The sequence below is a fragment of the Talpa occidentalis genome, unplaced genomic scaffold, assembly GCF_014898055.3.
Source record: "Talpa occidentalis isolate TD23 unplaced genomic scaffold, MPIMG_talOcc4v2.1 talOcc4.15, whole genome shotgun sequence".
NCBI lineage: Eukaryota > Metazoa > Chordata > Mammalia > Eulipotyphla > Talpidae > Talpa > Talpa occidentalis.
In genome coordinates this window covers 52,500,132-52,510,536 of record NW_023601543.1, presented here as the reverse complement: position 1 = coordinate 52,510,536, position 10,405 = coordinate 52,500,132, and the positions used below count along the sequence as shown (strand labels likewise).

Genomic DNA, 10,405 nt, shown 5'->3' with positions numbered 1-10,405 from the left:
ACAGAACAGACTGTTTGACAAACTATAAAGCTGAGGGGGAGAGGGAGAAGAGAAATGGAGAGGATAGCTGTGTCATGTGCTCATCTCTCTGGCCAGGAATCAAACTCCAGCTAAACAGGCTGTGAAATTACAGAGTGCCAGCGCATAGCTTCAGAGTCCTGAGACATAACACTTGCGCCATCAAGGAGAATCCAAATGAGGAAAACTTATCACAAATTTACAATGAACAATGTTCACAAGCGATCCACAAAATTCACCAAATTTAGAGCCAATAATGCAAGCTTGCAGTTAGAAAACCCCTTGATGCTGAGTGTTTGGCTCCCGGCACTCGCTGGCCCCCATGCCTGCCCCTCATTCTCCCGGCATTTTCCCCAGGCAAGCTTGGGATGAGCCAGGAGGCCTAACAACACCCGGCAGAGATCCCACCCCAGGTCCAACTTGACAGAGGCCAGTGGCGACCTTAAGCTACTGCTGAGTCCCTGAATTCCTGCCACGTGGATATTTCTCTCCGATGGAGTTCTACATGCCCAGGGAGACTTGTCAAAAGCCGAGAGAGGCACGGGTTTGGGAAACTCTACAAGGCATCTGCATGGGGATCCACTTTGCCCTCCAAGCTCCAGGGTGATGGTGGTGGTGGAGGTGGCGAGGGGTGGGGCGAGGGGGCAGGGCTGGTGGGGGGAGAGTGGGGAGGAGGAGGAGGAGGTGCTGGTGGTGCTAGTGGTGCTGGTGGCGCTGGTGGTAGTGGGAGCACACACAGGTCCTTCAACAATCACACCAAGGTGACCACTGGTTTGCTTTGCATCTCGATCTGCTCCTTTACGGGGTGGGGGTGGGGTGGGGGTGGGGCTGCTTATCCCGGGTTTCCCCAAGGCTGCCTGGAGACCTGGCCCGGCCTTGAGGGGCTCAGACTTTCCTGAGAAGAGGTGGTGGTTCTTTAGTGGGAACCCATACTTTTCGCTTGCGCGATCCCATTTGCTTTCCTGGCAGAATAGCGGGCCAGCACCAGAGGTTAGTAGGTTCAGAAGCATGGAGAGCTACACGGGGAAACAAGCCCCAGCCTCAGGCCACCCCAACCTGAAACCCTGCCAAGCCAACCCCTCCCACCAACTTTCTGGTTAGTGGGCCCTGCAAACCCCAAGGGATCCCCTTCCCCCTCCACTGCCGGCCCCCCAACCTGCACCCTCTCCTCTAGGGACAAAAAGTCACAGGGGACAAGGGAAGACAGAGCAAGACACCAAGACCTGGCTGGGCTGCCAACTAGCCTGTGGGTACAAACGCCTGGATGCAAAATTGGGAACACATGGATTCCAGCCAGGACACACGGGACGCCAAGCGGCCTGCTCGGAGACCCACTTGTGTAACCCCTCCCGTTCCGAGAAGGCCCACCCCTGGGCACAAAGCAGTGCCCTTGCCCCACTACCCTTCCCCCCCCACCCCCCCACCCCGCCCCCGCCGGCTGCCAGGGTGCCACCCAGGGAGGTAGCTGAAGGCCTCTGGGGCCTGCCGATATCCTGCAGCATGACCTCTTTCTGCAGGGCGGGTCAACAGTTTCTGGACCCCGGTAAGACCTGGCCGCCTCTGACCTATTCTTTGGCCCCCTGAGCATCGCGGCTTCAGAACCAGGGATGATCCTGCTGCCTGGGAACGGGTGCTGTGCTGACCAGCAAGAGGCCAGGAGCACCGAGGCTAGCAAAGACAGCCTTGCCAGATTATTCCTGCAGGTTGGCCCCAAAGTGGCCAGGTGGGTGGTTTTGGAGCACAGGTCAAGGTGAGGGGTGAGGTCCTAGGCCCCTGTGTTCTGTGACTCTGTGAGGTAGCTTTTGTTACCTTTCCTTTCCATTCTCTCTGTCCCAGCGACTGTGTCTTTCACTCTTGCCCTCACTCTTGTCTCTGCCTCCCAGCCAAGAGAGGGAGAACAGAGCCTGGTGGGGTGGGGGTGGGGGGCAGGGAAAAGGGGCGAGTCTCATTTCTGGAGCCACAGTGCCATCCAGCGGAACCTGAATGTGCACACGCCGGGCAGCAGGGAAGCGCCTTCTGCCAGGCACAGGGGCCAGCGGTGGAGGTGCTGGGCTGACCGGGCTCTGTCTTCAGAGGCCCTGAGGGAAGCAGCCCTGCCTGCGGGACCATGTGGGGGAACACGGGACCACCACTGCGGGCCCTGGGAAACAGCAGGCAGTCCCCTTACCACACAGCGCTGGGGCGTGGGGGTGGTGGGGTCGGAGCTTCCTTGTCAGCCATCTTGGGGTGGGCCCTGGGAAGCAACTCACCGCTGGCTGCAGGGACTGGAGCTGTTTTCCTCCGCTGACCCAGGAGGAACATTCTGCCTGGAGCTCCCCTTGCTTGGGGGGGGGGGAGGCGGGCGCGGGCCGGGGGCGGGAGAAGGGTGGGCACCCGGAATCCACTCTCTCCACTGGGGCTTCTGGGAGCCAGCAGGGCCATTTGCAACCTCCAGTGGCAGCCATTTTGGGGCTGCCCATGGTGATTTTTGACTGCCCGCCTCCACTGTGCAGCCAGGGTCCAACGCTGGATGGAACACGGAGGTACGGACAGGTGGCGGTTAGCCGATCGGGGGCACTCTCACGAAGTCCACCCGAGCACGCCCCGACCCCACCCCCCACCCCCCACCCAACCTGTCTTGAAGCCATCCCCGGCACTGGAGCCCTTGGTAGCTTGCTCCAACTGAAACAATTTCCGCTTGATGGCAGTATGGCTCCACAGAAAAGTCTTGACCTCCCCAGCCCCAGCCCCAGCCCCAGCCCCAGCTGCTCACCTCAACACCCTCTGTGCCAGGGCCTGCTTCTCTGCCAAGGTCAAAGAAGCAAACAACAACAACAAAAATCCCACAAAGCCCAAACAAAACTTAAGATCCAGTCAAGGACCGCTGCCATAGAAAAAACACAACCACCTGGGCCCCTGTTGGCGCGCGCGCACACACACGCCCACACACGCGCGCAAGCACACACACACACACACACACACACACACACACACACACACACACACGGCAAAATGACCACTGACCGGGGGGGGGGGGGGGAGGCGGGCGTCGGGCACCCTGTGCAGCCCTTTCACCCTTCCTGTCTCACCAAACCGCTTTTCTTGGCCCCTGCTCTGGGGACAGAGCCCAGCCTCTGAGACTCCGCCTGAGGTTTTGCAACAGGGTGCTCCCCAGGAAAGGGGGCGGTTCCAGTTTCCCTGGCCCACCCAAGCTTGGGAGGGTGGAGCTGAGCAGGGAGAAGAAGAGGCTGCAGAGGTGACTGAGGAAGGAAGGAAGCAGGATGGAGAGCCAGAAGGAGACCTGGAGGAGGCACATGGAGCCGAGAGACACGTGAAGAAACTGCGCTAGCCTTTTGGTCGTGGACTGGGTGACACAGATGTGGGTGAGAGACCTGTGGGGAGGTGACAAAGGCGGTTTTTGTCTTGATTTTGATTTTGCCCGTTTCCCTCCAGACTTGTCTGGTTGTTTGTGATCCTTTTCCGTGGGTCCTCACTGGAAGATGCTTTAGACTTGCGGCAGGCTCTGGGGCCTTTCTCTGGGCCAATCCTGCTTGGGTGGACTTTCACCCACGAGGGGACGGGTAACTTGGGTGCTTGATTTAGAAGCTCTATTCTTTGCCTTTCCTGTTTTGTGTCCTAATTGTATTAAAGTTCCTTCCCATTAAAGTCTCATATGTTTTGTGTTGAGGCGGCGGATGGCAGAACCTATTTAGCGCAGGCAGGTTTGCGGGGTCTGGGCTGCCCCTCTCCCTGCCCTGTCACAGTTTTACGCCAGGACCCCCCTCCCTGACAAGGGCTCGGCCACCATCCCACGTTGCCTTGCAAGTCTCTTTTAGACAGGACGGTGCTTCCTGCCCTGGCCTGGAACTTCAGCCTCTGTTCCAGGACTTGGAGTGGCCAGGTCCTGCGGCTAAGGGAGGGGGCGGTTGGGGGGTAGGAAGGGATAGACCCAGGGGGCTCCCCACATATGGGGTACCAAGCCCTCAGGCAACCACTGGCTCTGGGCAGGTTGGCCTTACTCCCATCCAGGGGTCTGGGCAAGGCCACACAACATCTCCCAGTTCCTCAGGGGGCCACACGCAAGGGCCGTGGCTCCCTGGAGGTGCGGCCCGGGCCATGCTCCAACTGGCAGTCCCCACTGCCGCAGGGTAAAGCAGGGTTGGCACCCACTGCTCAGGGCCAACCAGTTAACCGACGACTGCAAAGAATGGCAGTACCCGCGTCCCCATCTACCTGCTCCACCGCCGGGAATACCTGTATCAGATCCGTGTCTCTGCGTGTGCGTGCGCGTGCGCGTGCGCGTGCGCGTGCGCGTGCGCGGGAGGGGGGGAGGAAGGGGGGCGCATGGGTGAGAAGGGCCGGTTTGTGGGGGACCTTCTGTCCGATGCCCTTGAGTGTGTGTGCGTGCGCGCGCCCCCGCGCGTGTCCCAGTGTATTCGGTGGGGGTCCAGTGTTGAGGGGGTGGGTTTGGCAGTCGTGTTGGGGGCCGGTGTTTTGGGTGTCGATGCTCAAGAACCGCACCCTGTTGAGTGCCAGCCTCCGGAGCCCACCTGAACCTGTGGAAAGGGTAGGCGACAGGTAGGAGGCGCACAGTGAGTGAGGTGTTATGTTTAATAACTTCAATAAGGAGATGTACCGAGGGAAGGGGATGCTGTGAGCCCTTTTGCGGGGCTTCAGTTCACGGTGCTGCTGCACTGAAGTGGACCCCGTGGACCCCCTGGATCCCTGTTCTGGAGGATGAGGGTGATCTCCACCCCCGGAGGTTGAAAGCTCAGAGTGGAAGCTGGCTACCAGTGCCGCCATCTCCGTAGACCTGTGCCTGCCCCGTACCCCAGGGGCAGAGGCAGGACGCGGATCCACAGTGCTCTAGGCCGGCAAAGGCTGGAAAGTGAAAGGAAAAGAGGGAAGCGCAAAGTCACCACCGTCCACCACGCCACCGCCAACGTTGTCCTGGATCTACTCCAGGGGCACGTCACTGGCTTGGTGACATCCACAACGAGTGCCCAGGAGATGCAAGCTGCCTGGGGAGGAAAGGACGCACCCCCAGGCAGCCTCCTGCCCAAGTACCATCCAGGGTTCTGATCCAGCAGTCGGCCTCCAGGCCTCACACAGAGCAAAAGGAGAGCCTGAGCCCCACCCCTGACGATGGAATGGGCACACTCCCCAGGACCCAAGTGCCAGGCTACGGAGGGAGGGCCGCGGGGAACGGCTGGAGGTTGAAAGCCAAGGCAGGGGTAAAGGGACAAGAGAGGGAGGAGTTAAACTCAGATGGTGTTCGCAAGGGGTGGCACACAGACAAACTCCCCCAGGTCAGGAGGAGTGGGGTGGGAGGGGTGTGGGGAGGAAGGGGTTGGATGGGACCGGTTCCTTTGGGTTTCCACAGGGGACAGAAAAGTTGATTCTCCGCGAAAGAACCTCCACCCAGCATCCAGCACCAGCAACCTCACCCCCCCCCCGACCCCCCCACTCACCCATCCCTGCCACCCCCCCACCCCTCCTCCCCACCCTCCCACTCAACCGCCTTACTCCCTCCCCATCACACCCCCACCCCGCAAACCCCCCTCCTCCAGCAGAGGGACTTCCACAACCTGAACTGAAAGTAAGGCGCTATTAAGTGAAGGCCACACAGAACACAAAGAAAGAGACGTGGCGGAGGGAAAAGCTTGAACCTGACTGTGATCTCCGAAGATCCCCTGGCCCAGCGGACCCACGGAATCCGCCAAGGCTCCCTGTGGCCTCCCAGAGGAAGAACCAGCAGGCAAGGCCCAGGCCCCGTCTGGGCCACTTAGGCAAGGGGTTGCGCCTTGACCAGAGTCGTGGGCTGGGGGGCGGAGGAGGGGGCGGTGCCCTGCTGGGCTGCGCTGCACTGCCCAAGCGGGAAGTGGAAGGAAGGACACAAAGTTGCCCTAACAGGGCCGCACAAAAGGGAGTGAGGGAGGGCGAAGGTCCAGGTCCAGCGGGCCTTGCCTAGAGGACACCCTGTGTGTCTCACTGAGGGCAGCCCCACGCCCCCGTTCACCTGAAACTCCCGGTGTCTAGCTGCCTGAGTACACGCAAAGAAGGCATCGGCGAAGGCAGGGAGAGGTGTGAAGTGACGCACCCAAGTGTGCCAAGCGTGTAGTAAGATGACCCCTTGATGCTGAGTGTTTGGCTCCCGGCACTCGCTGGCCCCCATGCCTGCCCCTCATTCTCCCGGCATTTTCCCCAGGCAAGCTTGGGATGAGCCAGGAGGCCTAACAACACCCGGCAGAGATCCCACCCCAGGTCCAACTTGACAGAGGCCAGTGGCGACCTTAAGCTACTGCTGAGTCCCTGAATTCCTGCCACGTGGATATTTCTCTCCGATGGAGTTCTACATGCCCAGGGAGACTTGTCAAAAGCCGAGAGAGGCACGGGTTTGGGAAACTCTACAAGGCATCTGCATGGGGATCCACTTCGCCCTCCAAGCTCCAGGGTGATGGTGGTGGTGGAGGTGGCGAGGGGTGGGGCGAGGGGGCAGGGCTGGTGGGGGGAGAGTGGGGAGGAGGAGGAGGTGCTGGTGGTGCTAGTGGTGCTGGTGGCGCTGGTGGTAGTGGGAGCACACACAGGTCCTTCAACAATCACACCAAGGTGACCACTGGTTTGCTTTGCATCTCGATCTGCTCCTTTACGGGGTGGGTGGGGGTGGGGGTGGGGCTGCTTATCCCGGGTTTCCCCAAGGCTGCCTGGAGACCTGGCCCGGCCTTGAGGGGCTCAGACTTTCCTGAGAAGAGGTGGTGGTTCTTTAGTGGGAACCCATACTTTTCGCTTGCGCGATCCCATTTGCTTTCCTGGCAGAATAGCGGGCCAGCACCAGAGGTTAGTAGGTTCAGAAGCATGGAGAGCTACACGGGGAAACAAGCCCCAGCCTCAGGCCACCCCAACCTGAAACCCTGCCAAGCCAACCCCTCCCACCAACTTTCTGGTTAGTGGGCCCTGCAAACCCCAAGGGATCCCCTTCCCCCTCCACTGCCGGCCCCCCAACCTGCACCCTCTCCTCTAGGGACAAAAAGTCACAGGGGACAAGGGAAGACAGAGCAAGACACCAAGACCTGGCTGGGCTGCCAACTAGCCTGTGGGTACAAACGCCTGGATGCAAAATTGGGAACACATGGATTCCAGCCAGGACACACGGGACGCCAAGCGGCCTGCTCGGAGACCCACTTGTGTAACCCCTCCCGTTCCGAGAAGGCCCACCCCTGGGCACAAAGCAGTGCCCTTGCCCCACTACCCTTCCCCCCCACCCCCCACCCCGCCCCGCCGGCTGCCAGGGTGCCACCCAGGGAGTAGCTGAAGGCCTCTGGGGCCTGCCGATATCCTGCAGCATGACCTCTTTCTGCAGGGCGGGTCAACAGTTTCTGGACCCCGGTAAGACCTGGCCGCCTCTGACCTATTCTTTGGCCCCCTGAGCATCGCGGCTTCAGAACCAGGGATGATCCTGCTGCCTGGGAACGGGTGCTGTGCTGACCAGCAAGAGGCCAGGAGCACCGAGGCTAGCAAAGACAGCCTTGCCAGATTATTCCTGCAGGTTGGCCCCAAAGTGGCCAGGTGGGTGGTTTTGGAGCACAGGTCAAGGTGAGGGGTGAGGTCCTAGGCCCCTGTGTTCTGTGACTCTGTGAGGTAGCTTTTGTTACCTTTCCTTTCCATTCTCTCTGTCCCAGCGACTGTGTCTTTCACTCTTGCCCTCACTCTTGTCTCTGCCTCCCAGCCAAGAGAGGGAGAACAGAGCCTGGTGGGGTGGGGGTGGGGGGCAGGGAAAAGGGGCGAGTCTCATTTCTGGAGCCACAGTGCCATCCAGCGGAACCTGAATGTGCACACGCCGGGCAGCAGGGAAGCGCCTTCTGCCAGGCACAGGGGCCAGCGGTGGAGGTGCTGGGCTGACCGGGCTCTGTCTTCAGAGGCCCTGAGGGAAGCAGCCCTGCCTGCGGGACCATGTGGGGGAACACGGGACCACCACTGCGGGCCCTGGGAAACAGCAGGCAGTCCCCTTACCACACAGCGCTGGGGCGTGGGGGTGGTGGGGTCTGAGCTTCCTTGTCAGCCATCTTGGGGTGGGCCCTGGGAAGCAACTCACCGCTGGCTGCAGGGACTGGAGCTGTTTTCCTCCGCTGACCCAGGAGGAACATTCTGCCTGGAGCTCCCCTTGCTTGGGGGGGGGGGAGGCGGGCGCGGGCCGGGGGCGGGAGAAGGGTGGGCACCCGGAATCCACTCTCTCCACTGGGGCTTCTGGGAGCCAGCAGGGCCATTTGCAACCTCCAGTGGCAGCCATTTTGGGGCTGCCCATGGTGATTTTTGACTGCCCGCCTCCACTGTGCAGCCAGGGTCCAACGCTGGATGGAACACGGAGGTACGGACAGGTGGCGGTTAGCCGATCGGGGGCACTCTCACGAAGTCCACCCGAGCACGCCCCGACCCCACCCCCCACCCCCCACCCAACCTGTCTTGAAGCCATCCCCGGCACTGGAGCCCTTGGTAGCTTGCTCCAACTGAAACAATTTCCGCTTGATGGCAGTATGGCTCCACAGAAAAGTCTTGACCTCCCCAGCCCCAGCCCCAGCCCCAGCCCCAGCTGCTCACCTCAACACCCTCTGTGCCAGGGCCTGCTTCTCTGCCAAGGTCAAAGAAGCAAACAACAACAACAAAAATCCCACAAAGCCCAAACAAAACTTAAGATCCAGTCAAGGACCGCTGCCATAGAAAAAACACAACCACCTGGGCCCCTGTTGGCGCGCGCGCACACACACGCCCACACACGCGCGCAAGCACACACACACACACACACACACACACACACACACACACACACACACACACACACGGCAAAATGACCACTGACCGGGGAGGGGGGGGGGAGGCGGGCGTCGGGCACCCTGTGCAGCCCTTTCACCCTTCCTGTCTCACCAAACCGCTTTTCTTGGCCCCTGCTCTGGGGACAGAGCCCAGCCTCTGAGACTCCGCCTGAGGTTTTGCAACAGGGTGCTCCCCAGGAAAGGGGGCGGTTCCAGTTTCCCTGGCCCACCCAAGCTTGGGAGGGTGGAGCTGAGCAGGGAGAAGAAGAGGCTGCAGAGGTGACTGAGGAAGGAAGGAAGCAGGATGGAGAGCCAGAAGGAGACCTGGAGGAGGCACATGGAGCCGAGAGACACGTGAAGAAACTGCGCTAGCCTTTTGGTCGTGGACTGGGTGACACAGATGTGGGTGAGAGACCTGTGGGGAGGTGACAAAGGCGGTTTTTGTCTTGATTTTGATTTTGCCCGTTTCCCTCCAGACTTGTCTGGTTGTTTGTGATCCTTTTCCGTGGGTCCTCACTGGAAGATGCTTTAGACTTGCGGCAGGCTCTGGGGCCTTTCTCTGGGCCAATCCTGCTTGGGTGGACTTTCACCCACGAGGGGACGGGTAACTTTGGGTGCTTGATTTAGAAGCTCTATTCTTTGCCTTTCCTGTTTTGTGTCCTAATTGTATTAAAGTTCCTTCCCATTAAAGTCTCATATGTTTTGTGTTGAGGCGGCGGATGGCAGAACCTATTTAGCGCAGGCAGGTTTGCGGGGTCTGGGCTGCCCCTCTCCCTGCCCTGTCACAGTTTTACGCCAGGACCCCCCTCCCTGACAAGGGCTCGGCCACCATCCCACGTTGCCTTGCAAGTCTCTTTTAGACAGGACGGTGCTTCCTGCCCTGGCCTGGAACTTCAGCCTCTGTTCCAGGACTTGGAGTGGCCAGGTCCTGCGGCTAAGGGAGGGGGCGGTTGGGGGGTAGGAAGGGATAGACCCAGGGGGCTCCCCACATATGGGGTACCAAGCCCTCAGGCAACCACTGGCTCTGGGCAGGTTGGCCTTACTCCCATCCAGGGGTCTGGGCAAGGCCACACAACATCTCCCAGTTCCTCAGGGGGCCACACGCAAGGGCCGTGGCTCCCTGGAGGTGCGGCCCGGGCCATGTTCCAATTTGCAGTCCCCACTGCCGCAGGGTAAAGCAGGGTTGGCACCCACTGCTCAGGGCCAACCAGTTAACCGACGACTGCAAAGAATGGCAGTACCCGCGTCCCCATCTACCTGCTCCACCGCCGGGAATACCTGTATCAGATCCGTGTCTCTGCGTGTGCGTGCGCGTGCGCGTGCGCGTGCGCGTGCGCGGGAGGGGGGGAGGAAGGGGGGCGCATGGGTGAGAAGGGCCGGTTTGTGGGGGACCTTCTGTCCGATGCCCTTGAGTGTGTGTGCGTGCGCGCGCCCCCGCGCGTGTCCCAGTGTATTCGGTGGGGGTCCAGTGTTGAGGGGTGGGTTTGGCAGTCGTGTTGGGGGCCGGTGTTTTGGGTGTCGATGCTCAAGAACCGCACCCTGTTGAGTGCCAGCCTCCGGAGCCCACCTGAACCTGTGGAAAGGGTAGGCGACAGGTAGGA

The 10,405-nt window shown here is 60.7% G+C and overlaps 1 long non-coding RNA gene across 1 annotated transcript; it reads left to right on the top strand.

Moving 5' to 3' along the window:
• Positions 1 to 7,331: 7,331 nt before the first annotated feature.
• LOC129145879 (uncharacterized) lies at positions 7,332 to 9,763 on the top strand. Its single transcript, XR_008552008.1, has 3 exons — positions 7,332 to 7,563; positions 8,333 to 8,362; positions 8,952 to 9,763. It is a non-coding gene; the product is annotated as an uncharacterized LOC129145879 (long non-coding RNA).
• The last annotated feature ends 642 nt before the right edge of the window (positions 9,764 to 10,405 follow it).